The sequence below is a fragment of the Lynx canadensis genome, chromosome B2 (assembly GCF_007474595.2).
Source record: "Lynx canadensis isolate LIC74 chromosome B2, mLynCan4.pri.v2, whole genome shotgun sequence".
Lineage (NCBI taxonomy): Eukaryota > Metazoa > Chordata > Mammalia > Carnivora > Felidae > Lynx > Lynx canadensis.
In genome coordinates, this window is record NC_044307.1 from 3441424 (window position 1) to 3461825 (window position 20402).

Consider the following 20402-nt stretch of genomic DNA (forward strand, 5'->3'; position numbering starts at 1 on the left):
ACTCCTGGGAGGCACCCTTTCAGGATTCCTAAAATAACGTCGGCCCAGACGGTCTGTGTTGGTAATGTTCACGTGCACTTTTCAAAGTGCAGCCTTAAGCTGACTTCCTAGACCCCGAATGCGTTTTATATAGTGATCTGGATAGACAGCTGGTTCCATGGGTTTATAAAGACATAAAATTCATTGGGTTATACATATAAGACATTAGGATATCACTTATGTAGCTCTCAAGCAAAACCCCTAAGGCTGTCCCCTGTCCTCCTCCCCCAGGAACAATATAGCTGAAGGTAGTGCCCTCTTATTATGGACCGATTTCCTTCCTTCCTCTCTGGTTACCTACTCCTTCTCTCCAAAGTGTCAAAGTTTGCTCAATAAATGTTATGGTTGCCCTAAATACAGACCACTAGGTTGGAGAAGATCCCTGGGTTGTGAACAGAGCAAGGTCCCATGCATTTTGGTACATTGCAGTACTCCACAGTGAAAGTCCAATGGGAAATCGTGTCTATTCTTAACTCTAATGATGAAAAATGTGGAGTGTTGTGTGTGTGTGTGTGTGTGTGTGTGTGTGTGTGTGTAAATGTTCTTAGTTGGGTAAATATGATCTGGGTGGTTCATATTCCACTGCATAATTATAGTAGAGCAATTAAAATGAAACAAAAATTCTTAAAATTCTTAAGCGGAAATATAAATATTCCTTACCCAAAGAAAATCAGACAACATTGAGGTTCAACAGAAATTGATCAGTTTCCTTGCACCTGCTACAGAAATAGACACAAGTAGAGAATTTGCTAAACTACCTGGAGCAAAAAGGCTTTCCTTTGTAATATATTTAAGGAAAAGATTAAGTGGGTTTCTCTATAAAATATCTGTGCTTCTTATAATAAAAGTTCTACAAAACCATATTATTGGGAAAAAAAATCCAAATTTTTCTTCAAATGGCAATTGCCAGTGCCTCCTATTAGAAACATTGAGAGCTCATAGTTGATAGGGAGCTCGGTAATGAAGTCCCTTTCCATGAGACGCTAATGAAACGGAACCTAGTAACGTTCCTTTCAATGTTCCTGACCTAATAGAGGATTAGCAGCTAGAGAAAAAGGGTCCTAAGAAGTGGACGGTTTCTCTTAACATTATCAGGTGTCCTTTCTGTGCTTTGAATACCAAGTAGAAAACGTTGCCAACAAGTGCTGAAATTTCAGGATGGTGATGGATTCATCGCTGGGGCCACACTTAGAGGAACAGGAAGTTCCCGGAAAGGACACAGGAAGGAGTAAGCCCACCTTTCCTCCTTCTCCAGCCTTTCATTCTCCTCCTAGCTTCCCTTTAGGCAGTAAACTGGCAATGTGGTTCACAGACTCCCATCTCCTTCATCACAAGGCAGATTAAAAAGGGGTTTTTGTCTTAGTCTGCTCAGGCTGCTGTGACAAAATGCCACAGACTGGGGTGGCTTAAACAACAAAAATTATTTTTTTCTCACAGTTCTGGAGGCTGGAAGCCCGTGACCAAGGCCATTCAGTTCCTGTGACAGCTCTCTTCTTGGCTTGCAGATGGCCGTCTCCTGGCTGTGCCTTCACAGGGCAGAGAAAGAATGGGCTCTTTGGTGGCTCCCCTGTAAGCCACCAATCCCAGGGGATCAGGGCCCCGCCCTTACAACCTGGTAAACCTTAGTTACTTCCTTATTCCAAATACAATCACCCTGGGGGTTAGAGCTTCAGCATGTGAATTTGGGGGGAACGCAATTCAGTCCAGAACAGAGAGCTTAGAGTGGAGTCTGGTAACAACTGGTAAAACGTCCATGTGAGTTTTAAAGTAATATTCTTGATTTTCATTTGGTCTCTGTGGAAGCCGAGTGTCGGGAAACGTAACACCCAACACAGCGGGACTGGGGACGAACACTCCCAGCTCATGGCTGCAGGCCCCCAGACAAACCAGTCGCTGCCGGTGCGGTCAGTCATGCCAGCGTTCCGTCCGTGGACCTGAGCTGTGGAGCAGGCCTACTTTCTGTCGCTAAAATTCCACACCTACACCCTTAGTAGAATCATAGGGAAAATAAATAGGGAGGAAAAAGTGAGCGGAGGCCAAATGGACTTCTGCAGCAGGGTGAATTCTGTCCAGGAAAGAATAGGGGAGACACATCCAGATGCTGGGGACAGTCGGGGTGGGGCTGGCCTGGAGCTAAGTTTTGAACTGAACGGTGGGTTTCTACACACACTCGGAAAACCCGAGTTGTGAACTCTCTTTCCTAAGTTGTGGGGAGGCAAGAAGGTGGAAGTTTTCGTCAGTCAGAGGGCTATTCATCCGCGTTTTTATCAGCCCTGATTGCACTTTCCTAATTGAGATGTTTCTCCTCCGTTTGAATTTTGATCGCTTGCCTCAATTTCACTGAGACTAAAAAATAACACTAAACCAAATGGAGGAAGTCTCTAATGATGGAATATTAGGCAAAGAAGTCGAAGGTGTAGATGGGGCTGAAAGCCTTCATATGGCTTTCCTGCACCTGATGGGCTCCTGGCAATGCCCAGCGAATCCTGCTCTTCGGAGCTAGCTCTGTCCAGTAAGCAGCACCTAGTACAGTACCTGATACTTAGTACCCAATAAGTCCCGAAGAAAAAGAGGCGACTACTGCCTTTGTCTTTTTGCAAAGACTCTAGATCTCAGCCTGCGGGCAGAATTATCTTAGCATCCGATTAATGTTTACCTTGGAAAAATGCAAAATAACTTTTACACCCTTTCATCAAAATCAGAAATATAGAAGCCAGAATGAAAGGAGAAATAAACTGGGACGCGCGCCCCCTCGTGGCCATGTATCCACAGGCGGGGATTTTCTTTTCTTTAAGCCAGTTTTTTTTAAGGGGTATTTTTTTTTTTTTTTTTTTTTTTTTTTTTTTAAGGGATGTCTGTGGGGACTCCGGAGAGTCTGTTTCTGAAGCCAGCAGAGTCAACTGGTGGAAAATGTAGGGGTGCAGGGATTGTCAGGGCCTATTGCGAAGGCCAAAGCCGAGCCTCTTTGCTCGAGAAACTTAGTTTCCCCTCCTGGATGCACCTGCAATTTCCTTCCATTCCCTGTTTCCACAGATGGACGTCCAGGGTTAAACTCTTGCCCAATTTCTAAGACAAGTGTTTCAGAGGACTCCACGGCCTGGATTCCAGCTGCACTCTGAGCTCTTTTACCGACAGGGTCCAGAAGCGTAGGACAGGTTGTAGGTGGCGCCGAGGGACAGAATCGCTATTGATCTGCGGCCCCGCACCCCAAACAATTGGCTAAGACCGACTACAAACAGGTGGCGCGACACGTTCTGAATGGCCTCCAGATTTCAAAGTGGGGAAGAGAGGCGTGGCGGCGTGTCCGGACGGGGAATTAGCTCAAATGGTAGAGCGCTCGCTTAGCATGCGAGAGGTAGCGGGATCGATGCCCGCATTCTCCAGTTTTGCATTCTCTTCCCCGCTGGCTTTTGCTTTCCTGCTCCTCTAAACAGACGGAGATGATGGAGGCATCACCAGCTGGGGCCTTCCCAGGTCATAACAGGGAAGGCCTTCAGACAGTGCCAGGATAGGAAGGCTGAGGTCTTTAGGATTTGGCAGACGTTTTGCAGATTTGAATATTGGTCCCTGCCACGTGGACTTACGAATCGACACTTCAATTATTTATGCATTAATATTGTATTTTTACTCTCAATCTATTTCCCACACATCTGACCTATGTAGGGCCACCTCAAGTTCTTAAAACTGGAAGGAAGGATTCCCATTTCTTAGTGAGATGGTGAAGAGCCACATAATCAAGTATATTTCAGACTTGTTTTTTATGCATGCAGTTTTCCTCCTCTGGAGTCGAAGAGAAGAGAGCCAAGAAAGAGGGCTATATCTTTGGAGGTGGTGGTGATGATGCGGATACTGATACCGGGCTGTGGCAGAAAATGGCCCAGTCACAGGAGGGGTGGAGAACCTCGGTGGTGCCTTCAGAAGCTCAGGCCAGGACTCTCTAATACACTTTGCATCCAGAGCCCAAAATTATCTTTGAAAAGAAAATCGGACCAGTTTTCTTCTTTACTCTTTTGCCCCAGTTCGCTTTCCAAAAACAAATTTCATCAGGAGCTATCGGTTAAGACCAATCTTCAGCCCTTAATAGGGATAGTTTCCAATATGGTGTAGGCAGTGGTTCTCACGCTACCCCAATGCAAGCAGCCTGGGCTTCTGTGTTCTGATATACACCAAAGCTTGAGAATCATTTAAGACTAAAAGTTCCGAAGCACAGGAAGGAATACAAAAAATTCAAAAAATACAAAAAATTACCAAGGACAAAATTCGCACACAACTCTAATTTACTTGATCTAATTGGTATCTTTGTAGTTGAGGACTCTCCCACTCGGGAGGTGGTCGGTATCCCAGCTTTGAGACAGGGCGCAAGTGGGATTAACATATTTTAATGAGATTGGCGCAAAATTAGCAAATGCTTTCTGTTGATAAGCGGAATCTCTATCTTTTGAGCTGATTCCCAAAATGGGTAGAAAGTCCTACCCATTTCTCCCACCTTGTCTGTCATTTTTAATTCTAGGATTTTTGATTCTCTTCTATCCGTGGTTCTCCACCCCAGCGGCACATGAATGCCACCTGGGAATTTTTAAAACTACCAATGCCTAGGTCGCACCTTCAAAATGGTCCAGGCAGAGGCGCGTTGTAAAACCTGCCCAAGTGATTCTGTGTCCACCGACTTTCCTCAGGCAGGGTTCAAAACCGCCGTTACACAATTAAACCGAGAAGGGGGAGTAGTGCCCCTGAATCCCGGAATTTCATCCGGCCCCGACATTGTGGGCGGCTGCCTGCAGTCGAGCAGGAAAAACACCGCCCGGGAGACTCGCGACTCCAATTCCACCAGGGGGCGCGCGTGCCCCACCGATTACCCGCAGGTCGCGTCCTTCCTACGCAGGTCGCGTCCTTCCTTCCCGGGTCCCAGGTCCCCCCGGTGGGAGAGCGCGGACGCGTCAGCGGACCTCCAGCCCCGTAGGGCCGCCTCTGCTCCGCCTCGGCAGGGCCCAGGACTTCTCTGCGGCCCCCGCTGGATGTGAAGTGTGCGGCTGAAGCCTGTCTGATCGCGCGTATTAGTCGTCGTTACAGAAACCAGTAATTTTAAAAATTAGGTTCGTTGTACAACGGGAATAGTCTTAGGAGACGCACATCGGGGATGTATGTAGCTGAAATGCACGTTTTTGAGGGTGAGGATTCAAAAAAAAAAAAAAAAAGGACGCAAAACACGAATTCCTTCGAGCCGGATTCGAACCAGCGACCTAAGGATGCCTGAGGAGCTTCGCCACTACAGTCCTCCGCTCTACCAACTGAGCTATCGAAGGAATCACACTGCTGAGCGTTCCCGCCGAGGATGCCTTCTCTGCGCGCGCTTGGGAGCCCGTAGGCGCTGGTCCCTTGGCTCGGCCGCGTGGTCTACGGGTCCGCCCTGGCCGCGTCCGCTCTTCTGTTCTTAATCCCGCGCTCCTTCGCGACGGACGCTCCAAGGTCCACTGCCCTGGACGAAGAAGGAAACGGCAGCCTCCACTGGTTTGCAAAAAGCAAAATAAAATAAGGAGGCACAGAAACGGCTAAGGACTTAGCGAGGAGCGTTTTCTACGATGAGGAATGAATTTCAGTAACCGATTTTGACTCAACTTAGAAATAGGATTTGAAGTGACTTAAATTCTAACAGGGTCACTAACAGAAGGAGGGGGAGGAGGAAGAAAAGAGGTAGAGGGTGTTAAGCTCTCCGAAACGCTAAAATGTCCTTTTATTGACATTTGTCTTTGTAGACAAATGGTTTATCACACGAATTCTGAACTCGGCAAAAACATCGATAGGGAGCCAAAACTACGTTTTTAAATTCTTCTCTATCTTCACGCAAGGTAGAAACTAATGTCTTTCAAATACTAGTTAATTTTGCAAAGTGTGAGGTTCTGACCAAGTTTTCTGTGACTGTCTGAAGGTCAAAAAGGTCGGTTACTCTCTTGTTAATGAAATCGACCTGCGGTGGCCTCCGACATCAGGAATGTTTTGTCCTTCTTCACATTCCATTAAGTATCGTTACACTGTCACCCGATGGAGCCGCACAGATGGGGCAAATGACCCCCCTTGGGCAAGTAGATCATTGAGACCACCTGTGGGACAAAGAAAAAAAATTTTTTTTTCTGGGTCAGAATTAAAAGCAAGTTAATCACTTAATTTGGCCATTAACCTCTTCAAGTCTTCACGAACCATCTGCTTGAAGAGAGGACAGTCCGAATGAATTACATATAAAATTTTATCTCCACCCTAAGCCCAATTGACTAAATGTTATTTTATAGGTGTATTTCATAGTATCCATTTTGTCAAAGCACACCTGTCAAAAAGTTAAATGCATCGAAATGTAATAAAAAGCTGCCTTTCATTTTGTCCCGCTCCACGTGAGAAAAGATTCGGAGATGAAAAAGACGGGCCTGAAGGGAGCCTTGAGAGAGGGGGGCAGGTGGCGGTACAGGCAGTAGATGCGAGGGACGCTGAGATGTGTATGTACAGCCTGTATTTTTGTAGGCGAAGAATCTTGCCTGATTCATGTATATGAATCTGTAACATTCCTTTCTATAGATCTGGAAAATAAAATGCAACCCGGGGTGAAACCGGAAGAAGCAGGAAAGTTTTGGGGTCCCTTTACGTCCTTCGGGAGTGTTCTGAGACGCAGGTGAGCGTGCGCGCGCCGAACTCCCGGACGCGACGGTCGGAAAGCGGCAGCAGTTCGGGGGACCGGTCGGGGGGCAGGTAGGCCCACCCAGGAAAAGAAAGCGCGCCAGGGCCCCCCTCGGCCGAAGGGGCTCCACACGGCCGCGCCCCGACGGCCGTTTTGGGCGCCCGCCCGGGGGCACTCGCTCGGCCGCCCACTTTTCTGGCCTCTTCACCCGCCCCCTCCGGACGCCGTGCTCCCTTCCTCCTGGTCGGGAGCCGGGGCGGGGGCAGCGGACCGCGGGGCCGCACGGGGGGCGGGTGGCCGGGGGTCACGTGGCGAGCGGCGGTCACGTGGCGGGAGGGCGTGGCGCGACGTGCGGCGGGGGCGACCGGGGCCGCGGAGCTCTGGCAGCTCCGCCCGACGCCGGGCCGGTGAGCCGTCCTGAAGGTTCTGTAGTTCGCGCTGTGCACTGCGTAATTTTCCGTCAGATAAAGGTCCTTTCGTGTCAAGTGGGGCCCACGCTGCCTAGCGACAGGTCGCTCTTTCCTTTGTCCCTGCAGTAAGGTTTCCCGCGCGCGCGCTGGCCGCGGGCCCCGCGGGCTGAGCGAGCTGTGACCCCGCCCCACATCCCGGGGAGGGGGGGGTGGGGGGCGTGCGGTAGTGACCCTGGCCGGGGGCAGAGACCGGCTCGCCCCAGGTGCAGACTGCGTGTGTCCCAGGGGGAGGGCAGAGCCGCTTCTGTGAAATGTGCTTTGTAAAGGTCACTGCGTTGTAAGACTGCAAGAAATGTATGTGCATTGAACCCTCCTGTAGGTAGGCTCTGTTTAACACAATATAAAAGTAAATAACGAATTTTTGTGGTAGAAATTAGGGCAACAGACATTATTTAGTAGCGTGTATGGTATAATGGAAAGAACAAAGGCTTTGGGGCCACTTAGGCCACTTGGGTTTGTTTTTTTTTTAATTGAAGTATCATGAACAGTGGTATGTTAGTTTCAGGGATACAGTGTAATGATTCAAAAATTCTATGCATTACTGTGGTCACTATGATGAGTATAGTCACGATCTGTCACCGGACAATATTACCGTAATCGTCTTGGCCATATTCTCAGCGCTGTACTTTTCACCTCCCTGATGTAATCTTATACCTGGAAATTTGTACCCCTTTATCTATTTCACGTATTCTCCTGCCTACCTCCCCCTGGCAACCACAAGTTTGTTCTTTGCAACTTGGCGTATTTAAAAGTTTGCTTTTTTGTTGTTTCTTTGTTTTGTTTTTAGATTCCACATATAAGTGAAAGCATATGGTATTTGCCTTTGAATTATGTCCTCTAGGTCCATCCACGTTGTCACAAATGGCGAGGTCTCATTTTTTTTATGGCTGAGTAATAGTCCTTTGTATATACATAGTATATCTTCTTTATTTGTTCATCTATCGATGGACGCCTGGGTTGCTTCCACATGTGGGCTACTGTGAATAATGCTGCCATAAACATCGGCGCGGATATACCTTTTCAGATTAGTGTTTTCATTTTCTTTGGGTTATTAGCCAGTAGTGAAATTACTGCGTCATAGGGTACTTCTATTTTTAACTTTTTGAAGAACCTCTACTGTTTTCCACAGCGGCTGTGCCAATGTACATTCCCACCAACAGTGCCCAAGGGTTCCTTCTTCTCCACATCCTCGCCAACACTTGGTGTTTTCTTGCCTTTTTGACTCTAGCTGTTCTGACAGGTGTGAGGTGGTAACTCACTGTGCTTTTGATTTTCACTTCCCTGATGATGAGTGATGTTGAGCACCTTTTCACGCATCTGTTGGCCATCTGGATGTCTTCTTTGGAAACATGTCTGGGTCCTCTGCCCATTTTTAATCATATTGTTTAGGGTTTTTTGGTGTTTGAGTTGTGCAAGTCCTTTATATATTTTGGATATTGGCCCCTTATTGGACATGTCACTTGCAAATATTTTCTCCCGTTCGGTAGATTGCCTTTTCATTTTGTTGATGGTTTCTGTCGCTGTGCGAATGCTTTTAAGTTGGTGTAGTCCCAGTTGTTTACTTTTGCTTTTGTTTCCCTTGCCTGAGGAGACAGCTCTAGAAAAATGTTGCGCGGTCTGATGTCAGAGAAATTATTACCTCTGTTTTCTCCTAGGAGTTTTACGGTTTTAGGTCTCACATTTAGGTCTTTCATCCATTTTGAGTTTGTTTTTGTGAATGGTGTAAGAAAGTGGTCTAGTTTCGTCCTTCTGCATGTTGCTGTCCGGTTCTCTGGGCACCGTTTGTCGACAGGCTGCTTTTTTCCCATTGGATATTCTTGTCTCTTTTGTCCTAATGGGCCATATACGTGTGGGTTTATTTCTGGGTTCTCTATTCCATTGGCCGATGTGTCTATTTTAGTGCCAGTACTATTCTGTTGTGATTATTACAGCTCCGTAGTGTATCTTGAAGTGTATATATGTTATATAATGTACACGGTATATAATATGCATGTTATATATGTATATATACATATATATATCTTGAAATATGAATTTTATGGGTTTATGATACCTCCAACTTTGTTCTTCTTTCTCTAGATCGCTTTGACTCTCGGGGGGGGGGCGGGTCTCTTGTGTTTCCATATCCATTTTTTTGCATATTCCATGGAAAACGCAGTTGTGTTTTGATAAGGCTCGCTTTCAATCTGTAGATTACTTTGGGTCGTATTTTAACAAGATTGATTCTTCCAGTCCGCGAGCGCGGAACATCTCTCCATTTGTCTGTCTTGCCTTCAGTTTCTTTCATCAGTGTTTAAACAGTTTTCGGAGTATGGGTCTCTCACTTCCTTGGTGAAACTTCCTAAATTTATTCCTAGGTTTGTTATTCTTTTTGGTGCCATTGTAAATGGAATTACCTTCATAATTTCTCTTTCTGCTACCTCATTATTAGTGTTCAGACCACTTAGGCCACTTTTGAATCCTGTCTCTTCCCCCCTTTGTGACCTCTCTAACTTCCCAGTGCCCTGTCCAGAATGGGGGTGATGATAATAATAATAATACAGGTCCTAAGAGGTATTGTCGTGAATATCCTATGAAATAGCATTCGTAAAGCAAAGTGTATGGGGTGAACTGCTCAGTCCCCCCACCCGCTCAAGCAGGGGAGCCCTCACAGGGCGCTTTGAAAGGTTTGCATCTGGGCCACACCTTTGGGTAAGTCAGAGTGGAAAGTTCAAGAATATACCACATGAAACAAAAAGGTAGCAATAGGTTCAGCAGTGGGGGCAGTGCTTTATCCTTCATGAGACTCCTGTGTGACAGGCCTGAAAGAAGGAGGCAACGTTCAAGGGTTGGTTTCATTGTTCTTTGGCGCCGTAGTTTAGGCCTCTTTCCCAGAGGCCACGCCCTCCAGTCCAGTCACGTGGACAGATCTCTTGAGCCATAATCTCTGAAAATTGCTGCAGTCCTTCCTTACATTTTCCTTATTTCCTGTCCAGAAAATGATACTGTCCTTTGTTTCTGGAATGCCTAGGTGGTTGTCCCCGGGCTGCTTGCACAGATGAGCCTAGAGGGTTCTTCCTTTCTCCTGGACCTGTGGCCTCTGACACGTTTCCTCCTTTCTTCCTTTCCTCTCCTCACCTAGCGAGGCTTCCAGAAGCACGCCTGACTGACAGATTGCTGTTGGAGCTTCCGGAACAGGCTGAACTAGAACCTCCTGTTGACAACAGTGTGGTTTTGTCCCCCTTTGCTTTTTCTCAGAGACTGACCTCCCGAGTTCGGATCTGTCTCTGGGCTTACACGGCCTTGTAGTCGGTGCCCTCAAATTACTGGCTGATTTGTATTTTCTTTTGTCTTTTTCCTGTCTGGCTCCATCCAGCACCATTTCAGCTCTAGTAATGAACAGTCTTGCGTTCCGCTTCCTGAGTGTCTGTCCTGAGGAAAAGCCACTGTAAGGCGGTTTTTCAGCTAATTTAGTCGTGTTTATCATACACTGTTAGATGTTTAGAAGGTGGGGTTGAGTTTTGTACAGACAGTGCAGCTAAATCATTCCTTCAACAACTGTTTGACTACCTACCGTGTGCCAGAGAAGCTTCCGAATTCCAAATGCCACAGTGTGTTTTGGATGGGGTTTTTTGGGGGGGTCTCCCCAAAATTCACGTGAAAGCTTTACTGAAGTTTACACGGAACCCTCAGCGTGGCTGTATTTGGAGTAAGGAAGTCAATCGGGTTAAATGAGGTCACGGGGATGGGGCCCCGATGCAGTGGGATTAGTGTCCTCACCGGAAGGGAGCTCACCCCCCTCGCCCTTCTCCGTGGGGACACCATGAGAAGGCGACGTCCGCAAACCGAGAAGAGAGCTCTTACCAGAAGCTGAATCAGCTGGCCCCTCGACCTTGGACTTCTCAACCTCCAGAACTGAGGAAATAAATCTCTGTTGTTCAAGCGCCCAGTGGTGTTTTGATTTGGCAGATTGGCATAACAAACCCCCCCCCCCCCCCCCCCCAAACACCCTTTGCAGTTCAAGTGTTTTATCGAAGCAGTTAGGTTAGCTGCTCGGGACAGCCTTGGCCTTGGAGGTGATGCCACAGGTCTTAGATTCAGAAATTCAATTTTCAAGTATGTCAATTCAGTTTTAACAATACAGCCAAGGACTAGTAAGAATAGGAAAAAGCAGTCTGTTCCAAGCAACTCAAAGGTTGTTTATAAGCCAGAAATGCAATAAGTTCATCGACAATCGGGTATGTTTATTAATATTAGCACTATTTGTTTTATCCGTGATAACCCAGTATAGTCCTCGTGCCACCCCAGAAGCCGAAACACTCAGCAGGGGCTGCGGGGCGAGGAAAGGCGGTTCAGGCTTTCCACTAAGACTTGGGGTTCGTCTGCCCACAACACGTGGTCCGGAAATCCTCAGTGGTTGTAGACTCTCGCAGGTAGAACATCTGAACCAGATACGAGGTCTTTGTTCCTGGGATTTTGCTTGGTAAACCCGGGTGATTTCGTAACTACCCGGTCCCGTCACCGCCACCTACTTCTTTAAGCCCGTCACGCCAAGCGCCTTCATTTCCTAGCGCCAGCTCAAACACAGCTGGGGGTTTCACTTCCGCTGAATCAGTTACATTCTCCCAGTGGGGAGATGACAGGCTTCTTGAAGGCCCGGGCCACGTTGCGTGTGTTTTCATCCTGAGCGTCCAGCACGAGAAGGGTGTTCATCCGTTGGTTTGGAAGACAGTCAAGGTCAGTGTACCCCTCTAGGAAAGTTCCTTCTTGTTCATCCATGTCATGTCGACTCTTGATTCTCGGTGTCATTGGGTACATGACGACGGGATCTCCAAACTCTGGGGAATCCACGTGGCGTAAAACATGTGACTCCCGCGCCCGACGACAGATGCAGTTGAGCGGAGCAGGTGAAATGCTGAATAGTTGGGGACTAAGTGTAACATCACGGGGAGCGAGTGATCGATCAGCGATAGTCATCCAGGCGCCTGGGTAAAGAGACAAGGAAGCTTTGGAAGGGGGCGCGTGGAGAGCGGTAATTTGCGGTGACTCCACGGCGCCCAGAAGCGGGCAGTCTTTCCACACCGTGATTCCGCGGGGCTGGCGCCAGCTCAGTGGGGCACAGACAGCCAGCAGCACCGGCGTTTTTACAGTGACACCAGCAATGTTACCGTCTCTTTTTGCTCTGATTATACCCTAGCCGACCTTTCATACGAATTTGGCCTACACACACACACACACACACACACACACACACACACACACACGCCCCCTAACAGTTTGTTTCTTGGTGTAAATCTACCAAGTCGCCCTCTGACTTTAAAAGTTTTTCTTGACTGTCGTTCGCACCCCCAGGAAGTCCCAGAAATCAGGCCACTTCTCCGCTCCTGCCCTGTGACCCCTCCGGGCTGACTTGACACCTTTGGTCACCAAGAGCCTCCTGACGCGGTCTCCTTGTGACCACTATTGTCCCCTTGAGATCTGTTCCCGACACGACAGCCAGTTATCCTTTTCAGAGGTAGGTTAGACCCTGTCACTCTTCTGTACAGACACTTCTGAGACGTATTCATTCCTCACTCAGCTCGAAGTCCTGACAGCCTGCAAGGTCTCACATTTTTTGAGACCACACGGCCACAAACATGCCTTTGCCTTCGGCCTGAGTCCTCTATTTAGAAACTCTCCTCGAAAATGACACCGTGGCTCCTGTTTGCTCAAAAGTCCCCTTCGGGAAGCTTCACCTGACAGCCCCGTTTCCTGCTGCAGCGTGCCCCCGACCTGATCCCAGCACCCTGACCACGCTCTAACGCCGCTTTTCGTTTAGTTGTGTATTTACTACGCGGAATGTAAGGGGCAGGGGTCGTTGCTTTGTCCACTGATAAATCCCAACCCCCAGAGCACCGCCTGACACAGAGTGGCGCTCAGTGAGCGTGCGGAACGAACAAAGGGACGAGTGTGTTTCATTTGGGGGAATCGGGACCCCATCCCTGCAGAGTCTACATGCCTGGGAAGAGGAAGGGAGAATGGCAGAAAAGACCCGCGACGTCAAGTTTCTGAACCCGAGACACCGAGAAACAGGGCTTCCAGTAAGATGCTGACCCCTCGCGGTACTCCAGCCGGGCCAGGCCACCGAATCCGTCGTGTTAAAATGAAACGAACCCCCTCGGAAGCCCTGGTTTCTAAAGCATCAGAGATTCAGCTTCACCAGGGCCGAGCTGGGACTCAGGAATCAAATTTGCAAAGCTCGCCAGGTGACTCACATGTCCAGCCAGATGTGGATACTCAAGTGAGAGCATTTTCATGAGTTGTCCTGAGGCCTGAAGAGAACATCGGGTCAAGGTTAGGGAAGTGAGAGGAACATATGTAGTTCATTGTGCTTTTAGAATCAATGAAGAGCTGTGTATGTGTGTGGTTTCTCCATCACGGTCATGGGTGTTTCATCAGTCACTGCCAGTGAATCCACGAACGCTTCAAAGGAATGATAAAGTAAGGCAGGCGTGATGGAATTTTCCTAAAGGGACATTTGGAAAAGTCTTGGTCAGTTTGACCACGGGAATGGTTTTCAAGTCAGTCAGTGGTGGCAAAATCCACCCCTGTCTGGGATAATATCGTCCATGCACAGAGCTGACTCGACCTAGTCCCAACCAGCATGGATTTGTAGGAGGAAAAAGAGGACACAGTGAGCGAACCTCGGTGGCTGGACTGGGCAGGCTTATTCTAGAGGGTGGAGAGCTCAGAGGAGTTGGGGGTAGAAATGCAGTTTGGCTTTTGAAAAACAAGCTGAAATAGTTAGATTTTATTTTGTAGGCAGTTGCAGTCTATTATGGACTGTTCGGTACCTTCCACAATTAGGTGTATTGTGCTGTCTGGGTGCAGGTGATCAGAAACCGAACCGATGTGTGAGGCAGTGGAAATAGCAAATTCGCCTCCCATTATTCCGGAATGACACTTGCTTGGGCCAGAAAGTGGAGTCGCGGATCTCAAAACTCTGCTTGGACATTGTCACCTCTGACCTCTGCCCATCAGACTGTTCCCTGTGTTTGGATCGTTTTTTTCTCCACCTTCAGACTTTAGCTTTGCCAACATCTCTGCGTCCTTCTCCCGCCATCCTAAGCCTTTTCTCGTGCTTCAGAATCATCCGAGGAGCTTAAAAATACAAAGCTCATGCCCTACCACAGACTTGCAATGTCAAGACAAATCTCTAAGGGGCCAGAAAAATGCATTCCCCGCTAGGGGGCGATGAGGCCCACCTCTGCAAGAGTAAGAGAGCAGGTTAGGCGTAGCTGAGCAGAGCTGTGAACCGCGGCCGCTCCCGGTGATTCCATAATTCCACACATTTAAAAGCGTTGACCTCCCAAACTCCTCTTGCTTGACATTGGGGGGACCTTGCTTCGGAGGTGAGTGGACGGAAAAGGAGTTGAGAATACACATTGAGAGGAAAAGCTAACCGCCCAACGTGGGGCTCGAACCCACGACCCTGAGATTAAGAGTCTCATGCTCTACCGACTGAGCTAGCCGGGCAGTTGGTCACAGGTCTTCCCCAATCTACTATGAGCACATACGAATTCTTCTTGGCCCTGTTGCGACTGTAGGGCTCTAGGTCTTGTCTGATTGTTTTTGTCTTCCAAAGAAGACGACGTGAAAGTCAAAGTATATAAGCATTATCTGCTATTCTTGCTGTGCAAACCGGCTCACTTTCCCTACCTCGCCACCCCCGCCCCCCCCCCACCATTCTCACCGACCTGCTGCAAATACCGCACAGAAAGTTTCCCGGATCCGAGGGCCGGCATCTCTGGGTGCTGCGCGAATCACCCCAACCCTGGCACCCCCATCGCTCTTCCAAGCCCAGGCACCCCTGCGCCCTCTTTGTGGCCCAACGAGGCACCTCTGGCTGTGGATGTGGCCCCGCAGGCAGTCTCTGCGGGTTTCTCCTCCCACCGCTTGCTCATATTTTGTACTTCCCCACCATCAAGGCTCACACACGCAGAGAAGGGAAAGGGGGTGCAATTTCATTTTAATGTGTGTTTTGTTTACCACTGACCTCAAAAGTTCACTGAACATAATATATGGTAAACAAATACCTGCTTAGTGAATGTACCAAGAGCACCCCCCGGGGAAGCGAGAAAGCGTCCCCTCGAACGAGGAGGCAGAACCTCAGTCTCCTGAAAGATTGGGCGGGGGGAGATAGTCACCCCTGTGCGAACGAGGAAAGCCGAAATATCCTGGACGAAGGTTGCCAGAACCCCAACTCTAGAGCTCATTGTCTTATTTTTCCATAAAAAAGTGATGAATGAACGATGGATGACACTGAATGGAGATGTGACCATCGTCTTCCTGCACTTTGATCGGATCACAACCGTGGAGTTGGAACTAACTTGCAGAACCAGAAACATCTGCCTCTGCCAGAGTCACTTTAGAGCCGATGGAACACGGAGTAAAAGCCAAAATTAAACAGTGTTTGTTTCTTTTTAGTAAAAGTCACTTATTGGGATCGAGAGCGTATGCAGCGAACGCGTTTTCACGTGAAGGTCGAGTGGTTTCATTGAACTGTAGCTGCACCCGTTTTTTCTGCAAAACAAAACGAAACAAAACAGGGCTCGTCCGGGATTTGAACCCGGGACCTCTCGCACCCTAAGCGAGAATCATACCCCTAGACCAACGAGCCGCACGCCTTCTGGCTCTTCTGAATATATTAAATATTTAGTGAATTTCTTTATTTTTATCTTTTGCATTTCATTCATATTTGGGTAAATATAACTACGACCGACCCTTACTCTGACCCTCCCGCTCTGTGGCTCCCAGAACTTCGCCGGCTCATCTCGCGACCCAATAATCCCTGTAAGGAGTGAACGGAGCCTTGTTTCTCAAGGGCCGCCGGCCCATCCACTGTAAGAAAAGACCGTGGCCGCTGAGAGGGCAGCAGAAGCCGGTGCTGCTTGTCACCTCGCGGAGCCGGTCTGTGGGACGACCCCCGGCCGGCCCCCTGCTCCCGGGGTCCCCGGCAAGTAGCCGGAGCGCGGGCGTGGCTCGGCGGGCCGTGGGGACGCGGGGTCGAGAATTCAGAGGAGATGAGCTGTGTGGGAAGCGGGGGACACAGTTAAGGAGCCGAGAGCCGGCCGTGGCGGAAAATGAGGCGGACACAGGGACGTCCCGTCCAGAAATGGCCAGAACGCAGGGGCCGCGGGCGTCGGCAAGCCGGCCCCCAGGACGCGGACGGAAGCAGGGTGGGTTGTGCCCAGCGGCTTGGTCCTTCCTCACGGGGACATCCATTCAATGACAGCAGGCTTCTCTGCACTCGGGTTCCTCCCCCGCCTGCGTGACCAGAGCTGCCTTCAGTCCGCACGGACGCGAGCCCGCGCCGCGGTGACTGAAGACATTTGTCTCCTGACTCTTTTCCGGGGCAGCGTTCGGCGACGCCGTTTTCCTCCTAATGAATTGAATCACCCCTACAGCGTCCCGGTGCCCTTCTGCTTCTCGGGGCAAACTCTCCGAGCGTGCCCGCTTGCCGAGATGCGCGCTCGGGGCTCCCCTGGGGTGGTCTGCACTTGAAGCAAAAAGTGGCTGTCCTCCCCCGGACCGTGGTCCGCCGCCGCCGCCTCTTCGGGGGACACAAGGGGAGGTCAGCATTCAGGGCGAGTAGACACCGAAATAGAAAACGAACCGCTGGCCCGTACGGGGATCGAACCCGCGACCTTGGCGTTATTAGCACCACGCTCTAACCAACTGAGCTAACCGGCCAACTGCGACAAACACCTTTCCAAAGTCCTTACAAGAATGTACTCTGGTTATTGTTTATTCTTTTATACTGTAAGTGATGTGGTGTATCCAAGACGTCGAATTTGGCCCCACCGACCTAGACTTCGTCATTCTCCCAAGACTCATCCTACTTTCTTCCTGCGGTGACGCAGCAAGGAGGTGGCTAGCAATACCCCCTTATCCTCCTGCCCACCCCTCTGTATTTTCAGGCCAAGATTATCTCTGCCTTTAAAGGCCAGCCAGATACTACAAATAGACTTTTATTGATAGGTCCTGGGCTGATTGGTAGGTTGCTCCGCTTGGGCCATCTCTTCCCTTGGATGTTTTTTTCTCTAAGTTGCCAGTTTATTGGTTTCAGATAAAGATTTCCCAAAATACCTTAGAGTTGTCTTGTTTCCCTCTCTACATACATGATTCTGTATGCAGTGGCTATAAGAACGCCTTAGAAAATTATCGAAGAGGAGGATACGAAGTCTAATGATTCCACATTGTAAAAACATAGCCGTAGCTTCCGATGGGGCAGAGAAAACGGTTTGGAGATGCCGGGGATCGAACCCGGGGCCTCATACATGCGAAGCATGCGCTCTACCACTGAGCTACATCCCCAACCATACAGAGTGTCTCTTTATAACTCTTCCCAATTCTTTCAACCTTATTTTTTTTCCCCCAGCAATTAAGATTTTCTTCACTACTAAAGTTAAATTTTCCTTTATTGATTCAGCAAAATCATGAAATGGTTAAAGGGACAACATCAGTATTCCGAGCGGAAGAAGCTTTCCGGCCATCGGACCCTTGTCAAGCACTTAACCTAGCGATCAAAGGAGGGAACCAACTACTGAAAAATCTGAGAAAAAGGAGAGAGGACCTCTAGTTTAAAAGTTTTTCTTTCCTTTCTTCCTTTCCTTAAGGACGGCTGAGGGGCACTGCAGCCACGTTAGGCTGACTATGGGCTGATAAGATCACTGCAAATTTGCAGCTGAACTGAGAGAGAAGTGGAAGAAACGAATGAGCCCCAGAACAAGGGATATATGTTTACTTGAAGATAATAAACTGGCTCTAGAATTAACTACCCGAGGAAAGCCTTCCGCCTAGATAAAAGGATACTAGTAATACAGGGGGCTCGAGACCGCACAGAGCAGAAGGTCTTCTAGGGTCACAGTTTGCCTTGGGACCCAGGGCGTCCAGGGCTAAAATTGAGAAGCTTTAGTCACCCCACTCCCCTCTCGGCCACTCCCACAATCCAGAGTTTCCAGCCCAAAGCCCTAAGCGGGCTTCCAGAAGGATGGACCTCCTCTTCTCGCGCCAGGCGCCGGAGGCTGAGAAGACGAGGGAGGAGTGGGGCAGCAAAAGGCCTCCTGCTTTCTCTTGGACCCTTGTTCCCAGCCCCTGGAAATGTTAAGGTGCCCTAGAGTTTGCAGGGCCCGTTTTCAGTGATCACTAGAATCTCATGCCCAAACTGTGCTGGTCTGGAAGGACACCCACTGAGAAGATGATTAAGTAAACAGAGATACCTAAGTAAAGCTGCGACTGGTTTGTTTTTTAAGTCCTGAAGTTTCAATTCTATGACAGAAGTTTCCAGGGTATATTGTTCAGGAACTTTGAAACACCTTAATAGATGCCAAATTATAAAGAACGGGAGAGGGAGCATAAACCCCAAGTTCAAGACAGTGTGTATCCGGGGGAGATAAAGAGATACGACCCCGGCGGGACACACGAATGTGGGTCATTACTGTCTAAGCTGAGAAATGCCCACGCGGACGTGCGCGGTATTCTAACTGGTGCCCTTTAAAGTGCATACACGTGTAAGGTGTGAGCAACAGAGGACGCTGGGTATGTGGGCACTCTGTATGTTTTTGCAACCTTTTGGCACATCTAAAACTATTCAAAAGTTAAAAGTTTATTTAAATTTAAAAAGTTAATAAATAAATAAAGACAGCGGAGACCCAGCACAAAATCAAACCGCTTCCTCTGGCTCTCGACCCATATTCAGATATCCAAAGTGCCGCCTAAAAGGTGATTTAATTGCCCCTTAAAAGCGCTGGTGTCATGTTGGCTTTCTTTGGAAAGTGCTCTATTTGGGCCCAAATGTAGAATATTTGAGATATTTTTCTGGGAAGCCTAGAAACTGAAGACCAGTTGCACAGAATTCTATACAGTATAATATCTAGTATTGATCCATGTATATAGAGAGAAAGAAAACATTATAATAAGGGGCAACATTATAATTCATATAATGTAGTTAGATCAGGGTATTAAAGAAGACTTTCATTGTGACTGAGTTTCTATGCTAATTAGGGTATTAACAAGCATTTTGTGAATGAATACCTCTAAACCGGAATCACCGGTGAAACTTCTAAAAGAATTTTCTCCTTCAAGTTTGCAGATAAATTGACTATAGTTGATGTGTTAAGAGTATAGCATGTGAGCCCGGATAGCTCAGTCGGTAGAGCATCAGACTTTTAATCTGAGGGTCCAGGGTTCAAGTCCCTGTTCGGGCGTTAGCACTTTTATGTTGTGTTTGTTTTGTTTTGTTTTTTCCTGTCTCCATTCCTGCATTTTAATCCCAGTAAATAGTAACAGGAAGGAAGATAATCTCAAATCACAGGCTCTGATGTCACTAAAAAATGAGAGGGGATTCTGAGCACAGCACAGAATAACCTAGGACCTGTTCAGAAAACAAGAAGGGCCTTTCAGACAGGTGTCTGGAAGGCACACACACAAAACATTTCCTCCAGAGCATAAGGGAAAGTCTCAATGTGACAATGGTCACAAGTTATCAAAAGTCAAACTCTTATTTGAAAAGCAACAAAAGCACAGAACTGTTCCCTCTGTCCCACGCCGGAGGGCTCCTTTCTGGTCCGCGGCTCTGCTCGGCTCCGGGGAAGCCCAGGTAAACTACTGGGCTGTAGTGTCAGCACTTAGAACTCAGGGGCTGGTGGCCTCGGCTTCCACACTTTTTTGGCCATGACTCATTTGAGCTTTAGTTTACATCTGGACCCAGACATACAAATACAGGAGGAAGAAAATGGCCTGAATTACCACTTACTCTTACGCATTCATTGCCTTCTGATATTTCAGACTCTATCCTCTTCTTTCCAATTAAACACACACCATTAAACTGATTTTGCTCCCCCCTCGTTGGGAAACACGGGGCTTGGAGAAATCATAAAGATGAAATATGACATATAGCACAAGGTGACGGGTCCTGTGCTGCATAACCTGTCCCTTGCCCTAAATCCAAGTCCCCTCTCCTAGAGTGACCCCAAACCTCAAGTCACCCGAGCTCACTGCCATCAACACCATCTCTGCCCTGCTAGGAACCACGGAAGGAACAGAACTTGAAAGCCCCTGAAGGAGACTCCATTTGGGAGTCGCCCAAAGAAGAAATTTCATCCTGTTCCAGAGGATCACAGAGAAAGGGGATTTTACAATGCTGTGAAAAAAATCGCCAAAGTTGCTACAAAACGTCTGGAAAACCCTAACAGAACACTTCTTGTCCG

General features: G+C 48.4%; 7 non-coding genes across 7 annotated transcripts; 2 read left to right on the forward strand and 5 right to left on the reverse strand.

The window, feature by feature from the left end:
* The first annotated feature begins 3349 nt into the window (after positions 1-3349).
* TRNAA-AGC lies at positions 3350-3422 on the forward strand. Its single transcript has one exon. It is a non-coding gene; the product is annotated as a tRNA-Ala (tRNA).
* Positions 3423-5251: 1829 nt separating this feature from the next.
* Positions 5252-5342, reverse strand: TRNAY-GUA. Its single transcript is given in 2 exon segments — positions 5252-5287; positions 5306-5342. It is a non-coding gene; the product is annotated as a tRNA-Tyr (tRNA).
* Positions 5343-14594: 9252 nt separating this feature from the next.
* On the reverse strand, positions 14595-14667 carry TRNAK-CUU. Its single transcript has one exon. It is a non-coding gene; the product is annotated as a tRNA-Lys (tRNA).
* A 1072-nt stretch (positions 14668-15739) lies between these two features.
* TRNAP-AGG lies at positions 15740-15811 on the reverse strand. Its single transcript has one exon. It is a non-coding gene; the product is annotated as a tRNA-Pro (tRNA).
* A 999-nt stretch (positions 15812-16810) lies between these two features.
* TRNAI-AAU lies at positions 16811-16884 on the reverse strand. Its single transcript has one exon. It is a non-coding gene; the product is annotated as a tRNA-Ile (tRNA).
* A 552-nt stretch (positions 16885-17436) lies between these two features.
* TRNAA-CGC lies at positions 17437-17508 on the reverse strand. The gene has a single exon. It is a non-coding gene; the product is annotated as a tRNA-Ala (tRNA).
* Positions 17509-19327: 1819 nt separating this feature from the next.
* TRNAK-UUU lies at positions 19328-19400 on the forward strand. Its single transcript has one exon. It is a non-coding gene; the product is annotated as a tRNA-Lys (tRNA).
* The last annotated feature ends 1002 nt before the right edge of the window (positions 19401-20402 follow it).